Source organism: Suricata suricatta, chromosome 10, assembly GCF_006229205.1.
Source record: "Suricata suricatta isolate VVHF042 chromosome 10, meerkat_22Aug2017_6uvM2_HiC, whole genome shotgun sequence".
In the NCBI taxonomy this organism is placed as follows: domain Eukaryota; kingdom Metazoa; phylum Chordata; class Mammalia; order Carnivora; family Herpestidae; genus Suricata; species Suricata suricatta.
In genome coordinates this window covers 26,089,657-26,113,151 of record NC_043709.1, presented here as the reverse complement: position 1 = coordinate 26,113,151, position 23,495 = coordinate 26,089,657, and the positions used below count along the sequence as shown (strand labels likewise).

General features: G+C 41.6%; 1 non-coding gene and 1 pseudogene across 1 annotated transcript; both read left to right on the top strand.

Moving 5' to 3' along the window:
* The first annotated feature begins 21,910 nt into the window (after positions 1-21,910).
* On the top strand, positions 21,911-22,074 carry LOC115305874. Its single transcript, XR_003915063.1, has one exon. It is a non-coding gene; the product is annotated as a U1 spliceosomal RNA (small nuclear RNA).
* Positions 22,075-22,715: 641 nt separating this feature from the next.
* LOC115305106 lies at positions 22,716-23,273 on the top strand (annotated as a pseudogene).
* The last annotated feature ends 222 nt before the right edge of the window (positions 23,274-23,495 follow it).

Sequence of the window (23,495 nt, the reverse complement as noted above, 5' to 3'; positions counted from 1 at the left end):
AGGATTCAGCCAGAAATGAGACTTGATTATAATCGCCCACCAAAAGCACTCATCTTTGCATTCCCAGCATCTCGTCCAGAGCCTGGTCCCTAGTTAACTCCTTGTCAACCTGTAGTTCATTCACTCATTATAAAATTGATTGGGCTCACAATGCGAACAAGGCACTGTTTCAGGAACTGGGGGGCAGCAAAAGCAAAGCACCGGACAAGTCAGGCCCTGCTCTCAGGGCCCGTCCAGCCTAGCGGAGCCTTGTCTCCTGCAGGAAGCTTCCCTTTCCCTGCCATCTCTCCCTGATGCTCGCTGAAGACCCAGTGCCCATCCAAAAAACCGCACTCACTACAGGGTATTATAATTACTTGTATGGATTTCTCAGGTATAGGACTGGAATGACTCATCTTTGTTACCCTGAGGCCTAAAACAGTGCTTGATGCTCTGCAAGTGCCCTCCAGATGCTAGTTAATCATCGAACCCACGCTTCCACTCTGACTTCCACTAACATATGCAGGAGGAGCCTTGCAGTCTGGAATGTGGAATGTTGCCCGCTTGGCGTTTTATCCCTTGTGCCAACCAGCTACTTGGTAATTGCCCATTTACTAACCTGGCTACCCTACTAGACCATAGGTTCCCCAAGAGCAAGGAGCAGACCTTAGGCAAGGACCATACTTTGTCCCAACACACAGGAATAAAACCACTTCATAAATGTTAAATTGTTGAACACAAAAGTTGAATTAGGAATGAGAGGTTTGGGTATAAAAATAATACCTAATTATACATATAATGATGGCATCCTGAAAAGTGATTATGATCGTCCCGACATCTGTAATCTATTGTTGGAGTGATGGTGGTGGTGTCCCTAATTTACAGCAAAACCTCACTGGAGAGATGTAGGAATCTGTCAACAGTTGAACCACTATGGTTCCCATTATCAGCTCATGCAGTAAACACTTCAACCCATCTTCACTTAACCAACTCATCAGATTAAGCCAGGTTGTAATTTCTTCTCTAACATACACTGACTTTTCAGCACAGACCCGCTAAGGGAGTGCAGTTTGAAGGGCCTCCGTTTGGATGCTTCTGCTCCCTGAGCTCAGCTCTATGCTCAAGACTTAGGTGACCTTATTCTCGCTCCTGTTTATGTCCATTGTATTTGCAATTATAATTTTGCATTTTAATTCAGTACTGCTGATGAAAATAGGAACGCAAGAGTTATTTTCATAAAAATTAGGTTGAATGTATTGGGAAAAGCTGATAAAGTCCATCATTAAAAATATTGTCAGATTAAGTGTGAGTTGGTAAACTAAAAGTTTGGGAAGAGAAAAATCTACTAAGACTTCACCCTCAAAATTACAAACTGTAAATAATGCCTATGAAAACAGTTTGTGCAGAAAGGATGTAGTAAAACTGGAATCAGTTGACTCATACTGAGAAAAATTCTTAGTTTCACAGCCTACAAAACTAGACAAATGAATGTACATTCTATATTGTGAATTACATTAAAAATATTTAAGGTTTAGAGGCATATTCTCTTCTTTTTATGCTTATTTTTAAGAGAGACAGAGACAGAGCACAAGTATGGGAGGTGCAGAGAGAAAGGGAGACAGAATCCAAAGCAAACTCCAGACTCTGAGCTGTCAGCACGGAGCCTGACAAGGGCTCAAACTTATGGACCACAAGACCATGACCTGAGCTGAAGTCGGATGCTTAACTGACTGAGCCACCCAGGCACCCCTGTAGGCATATTCTTGAGAGAGAGTTTTCAGTTTACTGATTCATGGGCTATGGATATGGCAGAGATTTTTCTACTATATGTTGGATTATTCAAAGGCTTCATCTGAAAATAGTAACCAACCAGGAAGGTCCCTGGAATCCCATCCTCTGGGCCTCCTAGCCTAATGTCTAGAATAATAGAGGATGGTTCTAGCCACATTTCAAGCTTCTCACTTTCTCTAAGCCCTGAATAAGGCAGCTAATGTAACCGACTATAAGGTATTTAGATGTCTGTTACCATATCTTTATAACAGGTTTTGTACTCTGGCATAATGAAAACAAGAAACTAGTTTCTTTTTTTTTAATGTTTATTTATTTTTGAGAGAGTGAGAGACAGAGGACAAGGGAGGGGCAGAGAGAGAAGGAGACACAGGACCCAAAGCAGGTTCCAAGCTCTGAGCCATCAGCCCAGAATCCAACGTAGGGCTAGAACTCACTAACTGTGAGATCATGACCTGAGCTGAAGTTAGATGTTTAACCAACTGAGCCACCCAGGCACCCCAAGAAAGTAGCTTCTTAAACAGAAGCTGTCTCTGGAATTTTTCAGAAAGGGAAAATGGGGAACTGATTTTGTTAAGTACCTTCTGAGAGCAGCTGGCTTTTCATATCTAATCTCATGTAATCATCACAAACACCCTGTGAGTTTGAGCTCACTGGCTTCATTGTACAGATGAGGAAACTGAGGCCCCAAGAGGTGAACTAAGGTCACACAGTCGGTACTAGAGAAGTGGTATGTTACCCACTGTAAATCAATATACTTCCCAAGCCACCAAATTACCCCTCATGATTTGCCCCAGATCTGACATCCAATTTTTTTTTTTTTCAGAAATAAAGCAGTATTGTGGCTATGTAATATGTTTCTTTCCAAGTTCCAGCCACTTCAAGGGGAATTTTCAGTTTCACTGTTGGCATGTGTCCAAGCTGAGCAGCTCCCCTGCTCTCCTCCAGAGCTGACGGAGGCAGCCCAGGGCTTATAAGAAGCCTAATGCTATGTTCCAGCTACTCTAGAAATTCTCCAGGCTACCCTCCACTCCTCCACTTTTCTGTTTCTTATTCTCTGTCTCTCTGTTGTGGATTTGAATTCTGTTCCCCCAAAAGACACCCAACTCCTGTGAACTCCTTATTTAGACAAAAGGATCCTTGGGGTGCTAGGTGGCTCAATCGGTTAAGCATCTGACTCTTGGTGTCACCTCAGGTCATGATCTAACGGTTCTCAGGATCGAGCCCCACGTCAGATTCTGTGCTGACAGCATGGAGCCTGCTTGGGATTCTCTCTCCCTGCTCCTCCCGACCTTTCTTTTTCTCACTCGCTCTCTCCCTCTCTAAATAAATAAAGGAAGGAAGGAAGGAAGGAAGGAAGGAAGGAAGGAAGGAAGGAAGGAAGGAAGGAAGAGAAAGAAAATAGGATCCCTGCAGATAATCAAATCAAAATGAGGTCATTAGAGTGGGCCCTGATCCACTGGTATCCTTATAAAAATGGCAAATTTGGACACAGGGTAAGTCAATATGAAGACTCTGGGATGGTGCCATCTACAAGCCAAGGAACACCTGAGGTACCAGAAGCTAAAAGAGGCATGGAACTGATTCTGGGTGATATCCCTCAAATGGAACTATTTCTGATGACACATTGATCTCAGACTTCTAAACTGTAGAACCACGAGATACTACATTTCTGCTGTTTAAGCCACCCAGTCTGTGGTGCTTTGGGACAGCAGCTCTAGGCCTCCCCTCATGCCTCAGTCTGTCTGTCTCTGTTTCTGGCCCAGTTTCCGTGGATTAAAATTCAACCCACCTTGGAGCACAACCCCACGCCCCAGGACACCTGCTCTTTCCTACCAACAGCCCAGGCTCTAGCACACCAACGTCCAACTCGGGCCCCCAGTTCAGACGGGGTACACCAGGGAAGGTGAGATTGAGCAGCATTAGAATAGTCATTTGTTTTTTATTTTGTTTGGTTTTTGAACAGAATTATACTCCACAGCAGTCACTGCTATATAGAATGTTCCTTTTCCACACAAGCTAGTATCGTGGCTATTCCTGCTGGCCAAATCCCTTCTATTTTGTGTCCTCTGTTTTTAATCACATGATCAGGCTCCAACAAGCCGTTGGATCACAAAAGTCATCAAAAATTGCAAAGCACTCAAGTTTCTATCACAAAATTCTTTGGTGTCATCTTGACTGAGTCTCTCAGACATTCTAACAAGTCAGGAATGAGGCATCATAAATCATTGTTTCCACATCGTACCATGTTGGGTTTTAGTATTTAATCATTTATCATTTGAAAGATGCCTGAAGGGGGGATGGTTAATGCATCTTTTAAAACACATCAGAAATTCACATCCTTATTTAAATGGGACCATACACAATTCCAGCTTAGTTAGTTATCAAATATTAATCAAGTACATACAAAATGACAGGTACTATTTTAGGCACAGTGGCAAACAAAATAAAGTTCCTGTCCTCCTACGTTTTTTATAGTCTCATATCAGAGGTAGATGATAGACAAAAATATATATAATTTAATCTCGGGTCATTATGAATAGTAGGGAGAAAAATAAAACTATAATTATTTGTTCAATTCTGTCTTCCTTCTAGGTAGTGATGACAATGGGCATGTCTGTCTCAGTGCTAGCTCATAGCAGGCATTTAAGAATACTTGCTGGATGGATGGACGGGGAGGGGAGAGAGTTAGGGATGGTAGTGCAAGAAAAGAGTTCCAAAGGAAGTGAAACTTGAACTAAATCTTGAAGAGACTATCAATCAGGTCCGGACAAGGGATTCCAGGCACAGTGACCAGTATGGGCAGAGCATAAAGATAGGAAAGTTGAAGGCCTCCAAGGCAGTCATTTGGTTGGACAGAAACAAAGCCATGGCCTCAGAGGCTCGAAAGTAAGGCTGGAGCCAGATGCTGTTCTGTCTCATCTGCATGTCAGCTCTTTCACTGCGGAAATCTGATGAGCTTATCAGACAGGTTCTAAAGGTCAGCAGTGCTGAATGATGAGGGACATTGAAGTAGTTAAATGAGTTGTTACCTAGAAACCTCATTTGGCACTAAAGCATCTTTTTTCCGTGCATGGCTTTGTTTCCACCCTGGAGGGGTGTCAGATTCTGTGTCCTCCAGTGACTGAGAACCACAGACGGCTTTCCAGACAGGCATAGGTGAGGACACGCAAGTGGCCCTTTTGTTCAGCTGCAAGCGTGTTAATCCCAGATTCAAATCTACTTGCCTGCGCTGCGCCTCACCGCCACAAACCTGCTCCACTGGTTTATGCTAGCTTCTTTCAGAAAGAAGAAACATTTAGACACTGGTTGGGGGAGTGCTCTGCTGGTCTTTAATGAGCTGCCTGCAGAGAAATGCTACCTATGGGATATTGCTTTGTACCTTAGAATTCACAAGAGGAAAACGCAGCTTAATGAATTTTATTTACTTTGAAACTTTACAAAGTTAATTGTGCCCCAGTATTTAAAAAAAAAATTTTTTTTTAATGTTCATTCATTTTTGAGAGAGACAGAAACAGAGCGCAAGTGGGGGAGGGGCAGAGAGAGGGAGACAAAGAATCTGGAACAGGCTCCAGGCTCTGAGCTATTAGCACAGAGCCCCAGAAGGGGCTTGTACTTGTGAACTGTGAGATCATGACCTGAGCCGATTTCGGGAGCTTAAGTGACTGAGACACCCAGGCGCCCCTGCCCCAGTATTTATAATTATATTAGTTTTTTTTTTCCAATCTAAGGGAACTATATACACTCTGTAGAAAATATGGAAATTAGAAGAAATTAAAATTACAGTAAAACAATCACTTAGAACCACTGTTAATACTTGGGAGTATTTCTAGTCTCTTTTCTATGAACACACACATACATATATACATGGAAATTTATCTCTCAGCACCTGCCAGTGTCTGAAACATCTATGTGCTAATAAATGTTTGGCAAATAAATATTTTATTTTTACACATTTAGAATAATACTTATATGCAGTATGAAATTTTGCTTTTTAAAATTTTGCTCAGTGGGGTGCCTGGGTGGCTCAGTCAGTTAAGCATCTGACTTTGGCTCAGGTCATGATCTCATGGTTCATGAGTTCAAGCCCTGCATCGAGCTCCTCACTAACAGTGTGGAGCAGACGCTCTCTCTCCACTCTCTCTCTCTCCAAACAAATAAATACATTAAAAAAATAAAATTTTAAAAAATAAAATGAAATTTTGCTCAGTATAGTGGGTGTATTTTTCTATGCCACTTTTAAAGCAACTTTATGAGTGCAGAAATACTATTGTGTGGATAATGCTGACCTGAACATCCAGCACATAACCCTACATTTGTTTCCTGAAGATTTCTTTAGGCTAGATTCCTAGCTATGAAATAAATAGGTGAAAGAGAATAAATTTTTTTTTAACATTTATTTATTTTTGAGAGACAGATCCTGAGCATGGAAGGAGCAGAGACAGAGGGAGACACAGAATCAGAAACAGGCTCCAGGCTCTGAGCTGTCAGCACAGAGCCTGCTGTGGGGCTCAAACCCACAAACTGTGAGATCATGACCTGAGCCGAAGTCAGATGCTCAGGCGCCCCGAGAGCCCAGGTGCCCCAAGAATAAACATTTTAAGGTTGCTGTTGTCATTCAATGTTGAGCATTCCAAATTGAAGCAATTCTTCATATGGAAACCAAACCAGACCTCTGAGAGCGCTCTGGGGGTCTGCAAGCAGCTCCTTCCCGCCTGCTACAGGACTGACCTTCTCTGATGGTCTCTGGTCCCATAAATCCTCTCACCCCTAGACAACCGCCCTCCTCCAGCCCCCTTGGACCATCCCTGGGCTGGACCCCACTAGATTAAGCTCCAGCCCAGCTGCTCTGGTCGTCCATGAAGGTTTCAGGGACAAATCTAATATCCGGTACAGCATACCATTTAATTTTCACTTAAGGGTTGTCTTCACTGTTTTCCCACTTTAACTGTATCTATTCTGAACAAACTTTGCGTCACAAAGCCATTTCTGTCTTTCTTTTTCCTGTATGGTGTCTAGTTTCAGTGGGGGATTGAAATGGGTAGCTTTATTCCCCCTTAGTGCAATATAACTTTGTACTTAAAAACACTGTTTGAGTGGTATTCTGGATCTTTAGTGACACCGTGATATATGCCATTCCAACTGCACTCATCAAACATGTGTATGTTAGTATGCTATGACCTGGAAAGGATTTTATTTTTTAATGATTAAATGTGTGCCTAACAGAATACAGACCCACCACTATGATGTTATGACTCAACTGTTATCCCCTGGGAGCCTTTCTTTACTATTCTATTTCCATCTCCACTCTCCTTCATCCTCTACTTGATTCTTTCCAAAGCCACTGTCTCCATCTCACCAACTATCTTATTTGTCTTAACTGTAGGTCTCATCCACTAGAAGCACAACCAGGACAAAGCAGCTCATTAACTAATGAATGAATGAATACTAAAAAAGTCAGTATCGACTGAACACTTGCAGGTGTCTAGAATGGTGATAAGCATGGGGTCAGGGACAACAAAAATGTCTAAGAGTTTTTCGGGAGTTACAACTGAATTAGAAACACCAACCAGTTTGAGGGAAGATCTAAAGCAGGCTGTAATCTTAAAACATTAAAATAAATGAGGCAGGACAAAGTAGGTGTGCTCTAGAAAAAGTGGAAAGAAGAGACTGTGTGAAGTGAGGGTAAAAGCCAGTGAAGAGAAGATGAGGTTCAAAGGCAGGTTGGAGCTTGATGAGGAATTTACTGTAGAAACATCTGGCTCATCCTGTAAGCGGTGCAGGTTTCTGAGCGAGACAGCGGCATGATGAGAGTTTCTAAAGATGATCGGTGGGCAGAGAGTGAAAATGAAAACGATGGTGATAGGTCAGCGGGGGGTGGGGGGGGGATGCTGGTTAGAGAGGTCAGTGGGGCAGAGGGGAGGAGGGACAAGAGGAAGGTGGCAAATGAGGAAGGACGAGAGGGTGGAGGGCGGCACCACAGAGGCACAGCTAAAGTACTCTGGCCTCCAGTCAGGCAGCTCTCAGAATGCCCAGATCACCAGCCGTTCACGAGGAGCCCCTCGCGGGCTGCAGGAGACTGGCTGCCTGAGAGGGGAGGGGGACATGGAAGGCAGCGTACAGCCCAGGACAGAGACAGCTGGTATAGTCTTTGCAAACTTAAACTGACTTACAGAGCCCAGATAAAGAGGAATAAAAATGAGAAGAGGGAAAAAAATAAGAATCTCTATTTTAGACAAACCCCATATGGGTTATGCTCTTAATTTACTTAGAGCAGATGGCTGGGCCTGGGACGGCCTAATTTATTACTGTCCTGCCGTTCAGAGCCAGAGCTTTCCTTAGGTTCCTAAGCAACTCTGATGGCAAATGTCAGATTGCATGAAATTTTCTGATTAGACCATGTGACCTAAGCACATCCCACAGAAAGTGCTTCGAATGCTTGAATTCACTTATCCTAGACCGCAGCTGCCAGGTCTGTTCCCTCGCGCTCACAGCAGATGGGGGGGTGGGCCTTTCTCTGTGTGCAGGCAGTATGGTGGGAGTTCTAGGAATAAAAAAGACCGAAATAGAGGGTGGGAGAAAATTTGGAAAAAAACTTAAGAATCTGGTATTTCAGATTCTCTCCTGTTGTCCTATTACTTTCTGAAATTTTCTATAAAGGAAGGAAAGTAGCAAAGCACTTAAAAAGAAGCGTTCAAACTTCTCCAGCAATTAAGCAGCCTCTGAGTCAGCAAACTCAATGAAACTGAGTAACATTTGAGACAGCAGGAGAGAATTTAAAAAGTATGAACAGAATCAGGAGCGAGGCTGGTTTACAACCTGAAGAAGAAAGCACAATGATTTAAAAAAAAGCCACAATTAACATTTTTTGAGGAAGAGTCACCATGTGCCAGGTTCTGTAGGAATTAGTATTGCAGATGACAAAACTGAGCATTCACTCCTACAACCAGGAAAGGTACTGTTTCAGGCCAGTCCTATAGATGTGTCAGAGTATAAGAAAGGGGGTAGCCAGAAAAGTGAAAGGCAGATAGCTGCAAATGCCAGAACTAAATAACGCAAGGTGCTTCTGTGTGGCATTTCTTTGGAGCAGAGCACACAGTTCAGGCTAACAGAAGAAGTGACTGCTCAGGGCAGAAGAGCATTTGCCAAATGCAGTAGGGTGTCCTGTAACAGAGAAAAGACCTAAGGAAAATACGAAAAAAAAAAAAAAGTCTGGGGTTTAATTAAGAGCAATGTACCAATGCTGGCTTCTGAGCAGTGATAACGTTACCATAGTGATGGGAGATACAGGTAAGGGATATAGAGGAACTCTCTGTACCATCTTGTAACTTTTCTGTAAACCTGAAATTACCCTAAAATAAAATGAAAAGGTTATTTAAATATTTTAGGGAAAAAAGAGTACTTGTAACATGTTGACATTTTTCAGAACAGTACCAATTTTTTAAAAGATTTTACTTTTAAGCAATCTCTACACCCAATGTGGGGCTCGAACTTCACAACCCTGAGATCAAGAGTCGCATGTTCTACTGACTGAGCCAGCCAGGTGTCCCCAGAACCATGCCATTTAAATGGAAATGGCAAGGGCAGCGTTTCTGTGGCTGGTCAGACCAGATTATTACTAATGACAGCAGAATGACTAACATTTTGGAGCACTTATAATATCCAGCCTTTGTGCACCAGACATTACACACATCCCCACATGTCATCTTCAAGACAATGCTTATAAACGAAGTAGGTGCTATTATTATCCTAACTTACAGATTAGAAAACCTGTTAGACTAGTGCCTAGAATCTGGTAGTCAAAGTTTGGGATATCTATCTATCTGTCTGTCTGTCTGTCTATCTATCTACTATCTATCCACTTTTATTATAGAAGCTAAAAAACGGAGTCAACCTGAGAACAACACAGTAAAAATTCAAACCAAATTCTAAAAGGCTTCCAATTCCAGCCTTGCTATTTACTAATGCTATGGTTTGGGCAAGTTTGAAAAACAAAAGCAAGCTAGTATCAGGGAGTGAATTTAAAAGTTTGTTGAGAAGTAACAGGTGTTGGTGAGGATGTGGACAAAAGGGAATGCTTCTGCACTGTTGGTGAGAATGTAAACTGGTGTATCCACTCTGTAAGACAATAGGGAAGTTCCTCAAATTAAAAATAGAACTACCATATGATCCATTAATTATACTCCTGAATGTTCATCCAAAGAAAAACACTAATTTGAAAAGACTTATACACCCCTATGTCTACTGCAGCATTATTAACAGTAGTTAAGATAAGGAAGTAACCCACTGATAAATCAATGAATGAATAAAGAAGATGCTATATAGAGTATATGTATAAAATATGAAATTTTGCCTTTCGTGACAATATGAACAGACCTAGATAGTACTGCACTAAGTGAAATAAGTCAGAGAAAGACATATACCATAGATTTTGCTTATATGTAGAATCTGGAAAACAAATGAACAAACAGAAGCAGACTCATAAATATGGAGAACAAACTAGTAGTTGCCAGAGGGAAGGTAGGTAGGGGAAGAGGCAAAATGGGTAAAGGGGACTGAGAGGAACAAACTTCCAGTTATAAAGTAAGTAAGTCATGGGAATGAAAAGTACAGCATAGGGAACACTGTCAGTAAGATTGGAATAAATTTGGGGGCACCTGGGGGGCTCAGTTGGTTAAGTATCCAGCTCATGATTTTGGCTCAGGTATGACCTCATGGTTCATGTAATTGAGCCCCATGTGGGGTTCGCCACTGACAGCATGGAGCCTGCTTGGGATTCTCCCTCTATCCCTTTTTCTCTCTGCCCCTCCCATTTGTGCATTCTCTTTCTCAAAATAAATAAACTTAAAAAAAAGAAAATTGTTTATTATATATTTTTAAATTCTTAATTAAATTTAATTGAATAATCTGAAAACACTCAGGCTATCAAAATGTTGTCCTGGGGTCGATTAAAAATTTCCACATATACCTTTCTTAAGAATCCTTGGGGGGGGCGCCTGGGTGGCTCAGTCAGTTAAGCGTCCGGCTTCGGCTCCGGTCATGATCTCATGGTGCGTGGGTTCAAGCCCCGCGTCGGGCTCTGTGCTGACAGCTAGCTCAGAGCTTGGAGCTGCTTCAGATTCTGTATCTCCCTCTCTCTCTGACCCTCCCCTGCTCACACTGTCTCTCTCTTCTCTCAAAAAATAAATACAAAACATTAAAAAAAAAAAGAATCCTTGGATACACCTCCAAATATAAGAACCAAAAAAGACAAGCAGAGATATTAAGGGAAACAATTAGCCCCAGTACGCATAGGAATCACTAGGAAAAGAATGCTTGCAAATTTCTTTAGGGGTCAAATGACTACAGCTCATTGGACCAAGCAGACTCCCATAATGAGAAACATTTCCTTAGCAGGGGAAAGAGGAAGAGGCAAATGATGAAGACAGTCCGTGATGGCTGATGGCTGGGGTAAAACCGCCAGCAGGCAGCAGCCTTTGCTCATCCACACTCAGCTCAACCCCACTGCTCCTTATTCAATATTTTCTCAGTGTCAGGATGATGCTGAACTTGGGGGAAATCACAGAGGTGAAAAAAGTAAAACAATGCGTAACTTCAGCAATTTTACATCTAGTGGTATATTTCACCAGAAGAAAACATGTGGCACAGGGAAATACCTTGAGTCTGAATCTTCTCTCCACCCCCCACTCCACACGTGGCCCAAGCTGTAGACTCTCTTCGGACCTCAGTAAGAAAAACGTAATTAATATCTGCCTGGGAAGATGGTCTATAATGTCTCACACAGAAAGAGGAGCTCCATCGTAAATCCTGATCGCTTTTCTTGCCCCAACAGAAAGAGACAAATCCTTCGTACCCCCAGTCACCCAACTCTTCCTTTCAAACTAGACGTTGGTCACAACTAACTAGAAAGGGAGGTCACAGCAGAAACATTAAGAGAAGACTTCGGTTTCAGAGATTGTAAAGGCCCAGGTTCAAAGAGTATAAAGACTACTGAGCAGGGGTGATAATTCAAGAATGGACTTTGGTACTTTTTTATTACATTATCCATCTGCCCCCAACCTATTCCCAAAGATGGCGCTCCTGAGATCCAAATTATACATTGCTGACACAAAGCTGCTTCGAACCTTAAAAAGTGGAAGCCCCTTCTAATCTGTCTGCCCATACCTTCCCCACTCCTCACCTGCCTAAAATGGGACACCCTCGCACTTCTGGGCCCAAAACAGGTTGAGAAAACAACAAAACCCTAAGGCTGGAGATATATACATCATTGCATATGCAAGCATATGATTTATTCATTGATTCAACAAATATTTATTCAGCATCTACTATGTGCTCTGAAACATTTTATTCTCCCTGTGTCCCCAGGGCTATCTCTAACCTCTCTTCCTGGCCCTGCAAACCTCTAGTTTATAAGCTATTTACTGTTCCTTAGCCAATATCTCACCTCCGGACATGCAGTTCTGCCATCCCTTTCTTCCACAATAGAATATTGTTCTATACACTCCTGTCCCCTAGGCTTTACTTCTTTCTTCCTGGCTTAATTCAAAGCTCTTAATCCCTTCATTATTCAGCTCCTCTTGGTTCTCTGCTTAGGTATCCTATCAACAATACCTGTTCTCAACTCTCGGGCATCACAGCCCCTGAATAGAGCAAATTCATTTGCCTCTGATGATCCAACCCGTGAGCAATCCAACTCAACAAATTCTATAAAAGTAACACTAGTAACAATAATTGCCAGCACTTGAGACTGAGATTAGGGACAGGTTACAGTCATTAGTAATGACTAAGTCCAAGGACTAACTGTGGGAGTGAGTACATGAGGTAGGGTAGAGGCAAGGTCATTTCTGAAGAAGAGGAATCTAAAGAAGACCAAGATCAGATAATGAAAAAATAACCCATGAAGATAAAACAATCATCAAGAAGTATGGCAGAAGTAGTGCAGGGGACCAGCCCACGCACACCAGTTTCGAGTAGGGGGTTGGTGTCGGCGCAATATCTCTAGGAAAGAAGACAGACAAGACAGACAACGTGGATGGTGGTAAAGCCACATTTTATTAAGATAGCCAGGGTCTTATATACCATGGGTGATTACATCGTTTCTTTAATGGTTACATAGTTCAAGGTCCTTGAAGTAAAGACATTTTCTGGAAAAGGTCATTCTTATCAGGACAGTAGTAACAGAATTAAGTCATTACAAAAGAGGAATTCCCTAATAATAGTCTGGTTTTAAGCATAAGCCTGAAGAATTCTATGAGGAGATATACATTCCTTAAGGCCCTTCATCAGTTATTCAAGGGTAAGATGCTTATCCATTAACAAGCAAATCTTTGGCAGAGGATTTTGTTCACTCCCAACAGCAGACAAACAGTCAGAAAATAAAGTAAGGGAAGGTCACTGACTGACCCAAGTTGATTTAAAGCCTAAAAGTATATGTCTCTTTGTAAAGCAGTGAGAAAATCATAGGGTGAACAGAAGCCATATGTGCGGCCCAGGAGGCCAAATATTGTTTGAGGATATTTTTTGCCTACTGGGCCCCAAAAAAGTAGTGCAGGATGGAGGGATCTGGAGATAAAATCTTAAGGAACGAGGGTGTGTTAGAAGAAGGAGGTAAGAGAAGACTACAGGTGGCTATAGTCTGATGACTTCAGAGTCAGAATTGGTTAGGAGCTCTGAGAGGTAAGGGGAATGTTCTGGAAGCAGCAATGAGGATAACCCCCTGTCTTAGTCCATTCACGCTGCCATAACAAAACTACCATTGACATGGTAGTTTATAAACAACAATTATTTCTCGCTGGAAGCTAAGATCAAGGCACTAGGAGACTCCGTGTCTGGTGAGAACTAGTTTCCTGGTCCACAGATGGCTATCTTCTCCTGTGTCCTTATGAGGCAGAAGAGGCAAGGGAGCTCTCTAGGATCTCTCTTATAAGGGCACTAATCTCATTCACAAGGGCTTCACCCTTATGACATAATCACCTACCAAAGGCCCCACCTCCTAATAACATCACACTGAGGGGCTAGGTTTCAATATCTGAATTTGGAGGGGGACATAAACATTCAGTCTGCAGCACCCATCCTTCTTGCAGGCCCATGACAGGAGGAGTGGGGAAGATAAAACAGAAACTGTCAGGAAAAGAACCAGTGTCCTCAAGAGAGCCAGGTCGCCACTGTAGCAAGAAGCTGAAGAGAGTACCCAAGAAGTGAGGTAGAGGGAGGACGCTGTGAAGTCACTGTGGAGGGGTTTCAGAAGTTGGGGAGCAGTGATACAAGGCACCAGGAATGGGGCATAGGCAGCCATGTGGAGATCAGAGTCCAAAGAATGAGAGATGACCTGGGGACCAGGGCTGACATTAATGAGGACAGAGACATGATGGGATTAGCACAGGCCACCAGAGCTGACAGCAGAGGCACAGCTGCGGGTATTGGGGGCCAAGAGTGAGGGTTTGCCAGGAACACTCAGAGTTCTTGCCCAATACAAAGTCAGAATCTGTCAGGGGAGACCCAAAAATACTAATAGAAAAATGCACCCCGGTTACTTCTGGAATTCAAAGACTATGGAAGCCTATCAGAAGGCCACTCAACTCAGAGAAGGCCAAGGAAAACAAGATGGGGGGGGACGGTGGTGGAGAATGTAAAGACAATTCCATAAAACGACTACCACCACCAGAAAATAACTGAGATGCTTTCCTATGGTAATGAGTGTACTACACTTGATCTTAGCCAAAAGGCCAAGAAGTGGTGCGATGAGATTTTGTATAAATGGACCATAAATTTAAAATGTAGTACAATATTTTATACTCACACTATTTGAATAGTCTTTGATCTTGCAGATGGAGATTTATTGCTTTTGGCTAGAAAACTCTGCAGGGTTACACAGCAAAATGTAAGTATAATATTATCTTTAAATTAAGTTGTAAAATTCGACACAGATGGAAGTTAGAGATTTTCTGAGGGTAAAAAGTAGGAAACATTTAAAATTAAAAGTCTGATATATTTATTCCTATCTCTTTATTACTTGAGATGTCTGAAACTACCTCAAGTATTTGGGGTGAAAATTAAATTGATACAGGGTAAAAATTAAATTGATGGAACCTTCCCTGACTCCCATATCTAAATTAGCCATACTCCTTTTATGTCCACATTTGTTGAATGCTCAGATATATCTTACATAACCCTCATAACTCAAAGATGATACTTTCCATTTCACTGACAAAAACTCTAATGCTTAGAAAGATAAAATAACTTGCCAGCGTCCCACAGTGAACAGCTAAAGGAAATTCACAATTCTGTTAAAACTGTACTTCCCTTATACCATAGTCACATACTTAAGAGTTTTTAATTGCAAAAAAAAAAAAAAAAAGCTATTTGTGTCCTCCATATTAGTCACTAATTACTCACTTATCTCTTTCAGTAGTTTCCAGGAAGAACTCCAATTGATTAGACCAGAAAAGCTTTTTACATAACGTTGGATAAAATATAATGGGGCAGAACTTTTCTTTCAGGAATTCTGCTGGTTACAGACTAGTTCAGCAAAGCGAAGTATGGCTGTGTTCAGTAGAGGAAAAAACTGGAGCCAGGCTGACAAGTTTGGCCAGCCAGAAAAACTCTAATGGGGACACAAGTTACCACACCATAACTAGAAAGCTGGTGTTGAATATTGGCTTAGTCTGGATAGCATTCTCATTTAAAAAACAAATAAAAAGGCACCAGTCGACCCATAGAGATGGGCGACTATTCAAATATAGAGCATGGGACGCCTGAATGGCTTGGTCCACTGAGTGTTGATTTCAGCTCCTGGGATCAAGCCCTGAGTCGGTCTCCACTTTGAGCATGATGCCTGCTTAAGATTCTCTCTCTCTTTCTCCCCTTCTCACTCTCTCTCTCTCCCCCTCTCACTCTCTCTCTCTCTCTCTGGAAAAAAAATGTAGAACATTTAAATCTATGTTAAATCTATGGAAACATGTTTTACAAACACAAAAAAGTTCAATTAGGAGCTTTAAGACAACCATACATCAATCTCCATCAGCATTTATAGAATTCAGATAAAATCTGCAGAGCCCTAATGCAGGTCAGATGAACCCCAGAATTCTGTGAGACACACTTTAAACACCTAAACCAATTAAAAACTATTTAGAATCAATGGACAGTCATATTTCCTAAAACTCTTACATTTCTATTTTTTAATTAATAGTTAAGTTTTTAATATTTAGGAAAAGAATAATCATAGTATTCCTTTGCATGGCTATTCTATGTATTGTTTAAATAATCCCTTATATGTGGGGTATTCAGTTCTATTTTTCCCCAATGAAAATAATACTATAATTAATACCCTTGTACACATATTTTAGCATAATTCTGTTTCCTTAGAAAAAATTCCTAGAAATGCTAGATTAAGGCACAAACATATTTTTTAACTTTTTGGTAGATACTGCCAAAATGCCTTCCACATATTCAAATACTGGGTTGAGATTTCTAGCTCAGTGAAAGGAAGTAAAGGAAGAGATTAGCTCTGGGATCCTGGGTTTTAGCCCTAGCTTCACCCATTTGTTAGCTGTGTGATCTTGGGCAAGTAACGTAACCCTTCTGTGTCTCTTGTTTCCTTATCTATAAATTGGGTACAATCAATTCTCACCTCATAAAGTTGCTGTTAAGAATTAAATGAATTAATGTGTATAAAGCTCTTAAAACAGAGTCTGGCTTACCGTAAGCCTTATATAAGTCTTTACTATCATAATTATTCCTGGTTCTTAAACTTTGGGACTTCAAAAGCCAATTTAAAAAAAAGAATTTAAGGAAATCAATATCAGTTTGCCTTTTTTTTTTTTTTTTACTTTTCCAAAATAAAAACATTTTTAAAAAGCCCAGAACATAAGCAACATTTCATAGAAAAAATATTTTAGTAACACTAAAAATTTAGGGAGAATACAATGTCAAAATAAATCACTTTTATTAATATATTTAGCTTTAACAAAGATTTCTTACATTATACTTATTTTTCTCATTTCTCTATGGAGCAGTGAATATGCTATTTGTTCATCATTTGAGAACCAATGGAGAGTCATATTTTCTAGAACTCTTACATTTCTATTTTTTACTTATTAATAGTTAAAAGTTTTTAATGTTAGGAAAAGAATAATCAGAATTCTGACAGTGGCTTTTGTGAACTATGTGAACCAAAGCTAACAGGATCCTAAGGTCGGCTTACTGGCTTTACAAGATGCAAGTAACAGAGGAAAAGGAAACATTCTTTTAGGTGGCTCTGAAAGAAAATAAAAGTGACACTTTTGGCCAAGAAACTTGACATCCCTACTTTTATTCTGATAGAGGAGTGCCTATAAAGCTGTTGAAGCAGAAATAAAATTCCTGAGTCCCTAAGGGCCGCATCATTTATCAGGGAGCCAGGACTGGAATTAATTCCCAGCAAGACCCAAAAAGGAACACAGAAACCATGTGAACTGCACTAATGTCAGAGAAATTGATCAATGTGCAATTGTCTCCATCTTAAAAACCATTTGTCTGGGATGAATAATGAATGCTATTGCATTATTTGTTGACCAGTGTTCTAAGTCATTTGTTAATTGTCAGGCATACATTGAACAGACATCTAATTATAATCACTGGCATTTGATGAGAACTCACCAGGTGTCTTGCACTGTGCATTGCATTCCCTCCTTTCATCATGACAGCCACTCTTGAAGGGAGTACTGCTCTAACTTCCTTTCTGAAGGTGACAAACTGACGTAGAGAAGCTAAATCAAAGGTTGCTCTAAAGTGACACAGAAGGAACCAGAACACAAACCTTGTCCCCCTGACTCTTAACCAGGGTGACACACTATCATCCCAGACCTATTTTATCTTTTTTATTTTAATATGACATTTTATCATTTTTAAATGTTAAGGAGAAAATATAGTGCTTCTCCCTAACAGACTGTCATTAGTAAGTATCCTGGGTGAGACCTGAACTAAAGAGAAATCTTCTATCCCAAGCTATGTTCCCTCCTGACTCTGTTGCCATTGGTAGATTCTGGCTTTAGCTTTCTAATCTCTTTTTTTGAAATAAGTGATATCTAAAGTTCTGTCAGCTCAAGAATTTTTAGGGGTAAAGATTTAATTGATTTCTTCTTTCCTTAAATTGAAAACTGGCTCTAGTGGGGCATAGGGTGGGAAAGGAAGACAACATTAAGAATCTTAAGGTGCTTATTTTGGAATTATTTTGGAAGATTACTTAGTATTTAGTATTATTGAAAGCTTCCTTTAAGTTTATTTGTTTATTCTATGAGAGAACAAGAGCCCATGAGTGGGAGAGAATCCCAAGCAGGTTCCAGGCTGTCAGCACAGAGCCTGACTTGGGGCTTAATCTCACGAAACATGACATCATGACCTGAGCTGAAATCAAGATCTTAACGCTTAACCGACTAAGCCACCCAGGTGCCCCTGGTATTTAGTATTATTTAAAAGATCACTTCTTTCATTAGTTATACGTCTAGGAAGACCTTAACAATTATAGGCCCACATAAAGAAGGAATTTGCCTATGAATTACGGTCCTGAAAACTACCAAGGACTATGAAGGCTCTGAGATTATATCTCACTTATAAATCAACCAGTAAGCCTAACGCAGTTTTATGCATGCTGGTCAAAGACATGAGATTCCTGAGTCAGACACAAAGCGTATTATTACTCACATCATTGCCAGTAGCTAGAGTATCAGCACTCTCTTGCACTGGTTCCCAGAGTCTCAGTCCCCACAAGGTGACACGAAATGGGCCAGATAACATCTATACATGCCGTGGTTTGCATTAAAGGAAAGGAAAGCTGAATCTTTTAGAATAAGCACCAAATAAATCTGTTCTCTTGCTCCTGAAGGAGAGAGGACCTCTCTTTTACAAAACCGTTCACTATAAAAACATCCTTGAAAAGGTAGTCTAGAACAAATACAGTCCGTGCATCTGCTCACAAGATAGGCAGAAATGTAAGAGACGCATGGAAAATTTCTCCCAACAATGATCATTCTGCTTGTTAGAAGAATACATGTTTGAAGGCTGCATCCTGCTTGGAGCCATATTTTGTTTGTTTGTTTGTTTTTGTTTTGCAAAAGCAAAGGGCTTTATTATTACGGGCTTATAAGCTCTGGCTCACAGACTTCACCAACGCTGTGGATCCATGCGGAGGGCCCCAAACAAGGCGGGGAGAGGGCCTTTATGGGTTTGGGAAGGGGGAGTTACCTATCAATACTGGCAGTAACTTTAACCATACATTGATACTTTGGGTGGGAGCCAATCACATTTAGAGTATTGACCAATTACAGAGTGGACCCAGGACCCTCACATAGGGCATGACCAGTCTTAAGCAATAGATGATTATCTTATAGCTTCTATCTTTAGGCCTGCCCTTAGAAATGTTAAAGGTGTTAACTGGCCTTTCCTGATTGGGTGTTACAAGGGTTGTCCCTCCTTCCTTAGGCAATGTGTGCCCTTCTATTGTTTAATGATTCTAAAAAGCCGACACCTAGGCCTCCAAGGTCAGAGGGGAAACTTGAATCAGACCTGCGTCCTTACATTCCCCCCTCTGTCTTGTAACTGACCCAATCCTGGGTCAGCTATGTTACCACTGTTCTGGTTTAAGACTACATGCTCTTAAGACCATTAACAGAATAGCATCTACATGCTCTTTGACAAATGCTATGATCTTATCAATGATACAAGAGCCAAATGTTAAAAGTATACCAATTTTGGTTTTGTTTGGCTCCTTGTTCTTGTCCTCTCTTGTGGTGGCCGCGAACCACAGCTAGACTATCCTGTACAATTCCTGAGCTATTGGCATAGAAGTAACATTGTTCCCCTAAAGCCTGGCATAGCCCTCCTTGATCTAAGGGGAATTTCTTACCCTGTAAAGGGCATAGGGAAGGAGAACTATCCAATTTCCACCAGTCTCCATGGTTAATTTGGTAAGTGTCTCTTTTAGGGTTTCTAATATCTGGTGCTGCCAGGTTTACAAAAGAAAGAATGACAGCCAATTTATTTCCTCATTTTTTAGGATCCTTGGGCGTATAAGTGCAATACGCCTTCATGATTCTTTCTACACTACTAACCTTAGCCAAATTGGTGGGCCATCTAGCGGCCACTCGAAGACCCCGCCATTGGAGTCTGGCAGTAGAGGCATAGGCTCCCCTTACTTTTTGCTGTGTTGAAATCCCACGCCCAGTAGAGGCAATTAATACCAACAGAGCATCCTATCCATGAGAGGAAGGTGAGCGTAATCAGGAACTTTTGCTGTTTCCCCAGCTTTCTGGGGCAACATTTGCCAGTCCGATGGCAAAGAGACAGGACAGTTTATTTTACTGGACCGATGATTCCTCAGGCTTCTGCCGTGCTAGACCAACCAGCTTCCGGGGTGTGGCTGGAGCAGGGCTGGAGATCCTCAGGAGCCAAAGTCCTATTCGAGGGTCGGCTTAAGCTGATCAACTGGATCTGGATCACCTCACCAGGTTGAGGGTTCTTCAGAGCTGGCCTACTTAACTCCAGAGTGATGCCGGAAACTTTAATAGGGGCTGAATTTTTTTGTTTAGTTGCCTATCTGTGAAGTCCACCTTTAAGTCTTTTGAAAAGGTGTGACCCCCATTTTTAAATATCATCCTCACAGACTAACAAGCCTGAGATACAACAACAAATATTTAAAGACACTCAGAACTAGAATTACATTTATAGTAATGCATTGCTGAAACATAGTTTTTCTCTTTAAAAAAACCTCCATTTTCACAGATAGCCAAATCGAGACCAATGCATTCATGGAACAAGTCCAGTCTTAACAACCGTGGCCTAATTATTTACATAAGCTCAGCAAGAATAAAGATTGTTCATGAGGATTTTATAAGGCTAGCTTTGCTGGGTCCTTTTATAAGGAATCTCCAGGTTGAACTTTTAGTAGCCACTCTGGACCAGAAACCAAGCCAAGCACTTTCCATCAGACAGGCCTGCAAATACCTGTTAAATTGGGCCAATTCCTCTTCCCGAGGTTCCCAACATATGCTGAGGTTCCTGCACCTGCCAGGAAGTGACCTTCTTTACTCACCTGGGGAGGCTGCTCTGCTGGGAACTCTGTAAGCAAGGTATCCAGCCAACACTTCCACGAGGCTTTATGGCTCCATGTTCCATAAAGTCAACCTTAGTTCCTTAAAGCTGTCAGGTCATATCTGAGCCTATGCATGACTCTCAAATAGGACATTCCAGTCCTCTGCCTTAGGTGAGAAGAAACAAAAGACCATGGAAGTCAGATTTTTGCATCAAATTTCCAGGTCAAAATTAACTAGGGAAGAAAGTGTCTCACATGGGTTCATTCAGTGTTTGAAGGGTAAAAGAAAAGTAATTTTGTCCTAAGTGAGACTAATTATTTGGAGAGAAATGGCTTTGAGGCAAAGTTTAAAGGCGAAGGAAAGTTACAGAAGGTTCCTGTGAGGAAATCATTAAAAAGAAAATTTTATTTGTGAGGTTGAGATAAATGGAATGTTAAAGGTATATTGGTATAAGGTTAAAATTCTGCTTTTCTCTCTTTCAAAAGACAACTTTTTCTGGACTGTTGGGCTGCTCTTGATAAGAATGTAAATGAACAGTTTCTCTTTTGTTAAGACAAAAGCTTTAGGTCTTATCTTTATCAGGTCTTTGATTGCTTAGTTAAAACTTCTCAGGTTAAAAAAGTTAGGGTTTGCTGAAGGATCCCAAAGGCAAATAAGATCTCTTATTGCCACTTTGGTTAAATAAATAGAGTTTTCAGATTTGTAACAATTTGTAATTCTATTTAGATGTGCTTTGTAACTTCCTAAGGTTTTAACAAATTTCCCAGTATTCAAATGGTAGAGAAGTCTTTTGACCAAATAGGCCCTTTCATTTAGGATGCCAAGTTACTTAAAAAAAGCACTGTTGTAGAATGTGTTTCTTCCTTGAGAAAAGTTGTAAAGAGAACTTTTGGGTCAAATGCAGTATTTGACATCTTTTAAATTAGTACTAAAATGGGTAGAAACTTCCAGAGCTAGAAGCTGCATTCAAGCTGAGCAAGAACTGTGAACTGATAGAAACTATAGTTTTGTGACTCTTGTTGGAAACATTGTTGTTCCTTTGGTACTTGCTTATCCAGATTAAGAAACTTTTTCTAATACTTACCTGGCAGGGGAGATACCATGATCATGAAGGTGGTTTTCCCAGGGTGAGGCTCATCCATTGCACTCCAGATGTGCTGACCCCTGCGATTTCCCCAAATGTGGGAAACTCGACTGCATAATTTGTGGTAGTGGGGGACTGCGTTCGCGCTTTCCCCTGAATAAAAGAAAAAAAAAAAAGAAACTTTTTCTTAAAGTATCTATGATATACAGAAATGTCATAAAGTATTGTTTGTAATCTAGAGCATTTATCTTTTCTCTCTACTTAAACCATCTGAAATTCAAAAACTCACAGTGAGTATTCTTTCTCTCATGGCAATTACAATTGTTTGCATAAGTTCAATAAGAATCTGTTCATTTTTTAGTAGGACACCATTGGAAATACCGGTTATTTTACCAAGGCTTTGACTGGAATGTCCTATTTGAGAGTCATGGAACCATAGATTTTTATAAATGTTATAGTGGCAACAAATTATTCACCAGGATCTTGGATTATTCCTTTTCAAAAAAAAAATCAGTTGTGCCACATGCTTATCATATTTTCTACATATCCTAATGAATACAGATTTTTAAAGCTTATCTACTTATTTTGAGAGAGAAAGAGCATTTCCCATCCTATCTCCGAGCCCAACGGATGCTGCCTGGGGGTGTCCACTGCCACCGAGGCTTCCGGCTTCTCTCACCAGTCACGATGGGTTATCTCCGAGGAGGCCGCAACCGCCTTCGGCCCCCCCGCTGCCGCCCCATACCCCTCACTTCGGAGCCGCGTACGCCCTCGTGTTGGTGCCAGCTCTGCCAGCCATGGCCAACGAGCCTCCGGCTCCAGTGTGCCAGAACTACCACCCGCAGTGCGAGGACGCAGTCAACAGCCACATCAACCTGGAGCTCCACGCCTCCTTCGTGTACCTGGCGATGTCTTTCTACTTCGACCGGGACGACGTGGCCCTGGGGAACTTGGCCCAGTTCATCCTGCGCTGGTCCCTAAGAGGAAGGAGCAGCCGAGCAGCTGATGAAGCTGCAGCACCTGCGCGGGCCGCCTCCGCCTCCGCGACATCAGGAAGCCTGACTGCGACGCCTGGGAGAGCAGCCTGAAGGCCCTGGAGTGCGCCTTTCACCTGGAGAAGGTCCTGAACCAGAGCCTGCTCGCCCTGCACCGGGGTGGGGGTGGGGGGACCACCAACAAGAAGACCCGCACCTGTGCAGCTTCCTGGAGAGCAACTACCCGCAAGCGAGTAAATCAAGGCCATCAGAGAGCTGGGTGACTACATCACCAACCTGCACAAGCTGGGGCCCCTGGGGAGCAGCCTGGCAGAGTATCTCTGTGACAAGCCCACCCTGGGCAACAGCGATGAGAAATGAGTTGGGACTGTCTCCCCATAGCCACAGGGTGCCCGGTGACTTCCCCTGGTCACCGTGCCCAGCATGCAGTTTGCAGTATTGCCCTTGAAAAACATTCCAGTTTTCTTCTTCCAGTTTTGCCATAAATAAATGAAGTTATTCGGTTTCAATAAAGTTATTTGTTTCCTGAATAAAAAAGAGAGAGAGAGAGAAAGAGAGAGTGAGCATATGCACATGGGGGAG